The sequence below is a fragment of the Lucilia cuprina genome, chromosome 6 (assembly GCF_022045245.1).
Source record: "Lucilia cuprina isolate Lc7/37 chromosome 6, ASM2204524v1, whole genome shotgun sequence".
NCBI lineage: Eukaryota > Metazoa > Arthropoda > Insecta > Diptera > Calliphoridae > Lucilia > Lucilia cuprina.
In genome coordinates, this window is record NC_060954.1 from 49,748,507 (window position 1) to 49,751,097 (window position 2,591).

The window sequence follows — 2,591 nt, forward strand, 5'->3', positions numbered from 1 at the left end:
CTAGACTATAGACTAGACTATAGACTAGACTATAGACTAGACTATAGACTAGACTATAGACTAGACTATAGAATAGACTATGGACTAGACTATAGACTAGACTATAGAATAGACTATAGGCTAGACTACAGACTATAGATTAGACTATAGACTAGACTATAGACTACACTATAGACTAGACTATAGATTACACTATAGACTACACTTTAGACTAGACTATAGACTAGAATATATACTAGACTATAGACTAGACTATAGACTAAACTGTAGACTAGACTATAGACTAGACTATAGACTAGACTATAGACTACACTGCAGACTAGACTATAGCCTAGACTATAGACTAGACTAGAGACTAGAATATTAACTAGACTATTGACTAGTGTATATCCTAGACTATAGACTACGCTTTAGACTAGACTATAGACTAGATTATATACTAGACTGTAGACGAGACTATAGACTACACTTTAAATTATAAACTAAAATATTTCAAATGAAAAGCTATTATTTTTAGTGATTAGTTTTAGCGCTTTTGGCACGTTAATAAAAAGCGATTTTTGTTCGCAAATGCAAACGAAATAAATGTTTCCTGTTTTAATTATAAATCATCAACATACAATACTGGGAATAGATAATGATAAAACTAAATAGAAAATAAACACAAAACATATGTTCTTTCTTATATTTTTTTTTAGTCTATGAGGGTCAAGACTTATGGCCATAGATGTCACAGATAAACGAAAAACTATAAGTTGGTTATTTCTGCTGTTCTAATACTCTCCCATATAGTTTTTTAGTTAAGGCAAAAAAAGCTAAATGTAGGAAAAATTATTGTCAGAAAACACATGTAAGAATATGCAAAATTTGTTTAAGAAAGTAAGTGGCCCCTACGCAACTTTGTTCTTAGTGTTTAGAGGCAAGATAATAGATTGTAAAAATTAAAAGAAATGTTTAGTTTAGTATTGGTTAATGGGAAATATGGGAATACCCTAAAAAACACATTCTTTTTAAATTGCTGAAAAGTGTTTCTTACAATAATATAGATGTAGTTATTATGACTATAGGAAATTAAAGGCAACTTAAACGATAACATATATTAAGAAATTATTTTTCCCACAAACATTCCATACACCGGCTGTCACAAATAGAACCACAAACCTTAATAGACCATCAAGTTGGTGGGTTCAGGAAAAAAAAGAACAAACAAAAAAATAATAGAAAAGAAATATGTAGGTCTTTGGAAACATAACATAAGTGGTCACTTGGTTACTAGGTTCTTCTATTCATTTCAAAACACAATAGATAATCATTTATTTTTTTGCGGCTTTTGTATCCGTGTCCATGTCCATGTTTTCTGATGGTGATAAGGTGTGGTTGTAGTTTGGTGTTTGTTGTTTTGTAGCAAAAAAAAAAAATAAAAATAACAATATTTTATATAAACAACAGCAGTTATTTAAAGGTTCTCAGTTCTTTTATCTTATTTTTGGCAACATATTACCGACATACACATGTGTTCAACAAGTATTTTAAAGATCGAAACAAATTCAAACTTAATAAACGTTTCTTTATACTTTGCAGCAATAAAAAAATAAACAACATGAATTAAGATTGATGAGTGTGCCAAATATTTTTCTTATTTCGCGGTTAATTCATTGAATGGGTTACACACCGTGTAGTACTCAACTACACTAACACATACAACAGGCGAACACACAAATATAATGTATGTTGCATAAAGGAGTATTTGTGGAATATTATTTCAATTTAATACACTTGCTCTGTCACCCAATAGGAAAATTTTCTTGACTTAAGTTTAATCTGAAAATACCATCGAATATCGAATAAAAATCTTTAAAAAATGATTTCTTTTCAAAACAAAATTTGTCATTATTTCCTACTGGGATCTTTCCTTACTTATCATGTATCTTACTTCTTTGTTAGCAAGTATTGAAAATTCCATTTATACTTCTAACTTTGTACAGTTTAAACCTTTAGTTTACATTGATTTATCGACATTTTAACAAATTTTATGTATTGACCTTTTGTTTCGGCAAGAGTGTCTAACCCCCTTTGAGCGATTATGGTCAATAATGCGAAAATTCTTTAACAAAAACAACAACAGAAATAATGCCAATAAGTTCCTAATAAATGAGGCATTTAACATACATAGATAATTTAAAGATGATGCAAACAAAAAAAAAAGAAAGAGAAAAGAAAATTTGTGTCTCACAAGTTCCCAGAACCTGAGAGACTATTATTTTCTATAAAAAAAATTTGTAGATTTCGAGATACTTTTCCCATAAAAGCATTTGCAACAGAAAAATTTTCAAATTCTGAGAAACTTTTCTCAGAAAATTTCTCACAATTTGAGATACATTTTCTATTTCTCACAATCTGAGAAACATTTTCTATAGAAAATTTCTCACAATCTGAGAAACATTTTCAATAGAAAATTTCTCACAATCTGAGAAACATTTTCTATAGAAAATTTCTCACAATCTGAGAAACATTTTCTATAGAAAATTTCTCACAATCTGAGAAACATTTTCTATAGAAAATTTCTCACAATCTGAGAAACATTTTCTATA

At 28.9% G+C, this 2,591-nt stretch overlaps 1 protein-coding gene across 1 annotated transcript in view; it reads right to left on the reverse strand.

The window, feature by feature from the left end:
- The window catches only part of LOC124420644, an 11,806-nt gene that overhangs the window by 8,169 nt on the left and 1,046 nt on the right, over positions 1-2,591 (reverse strand). The window lies entirely within an intron of this gene.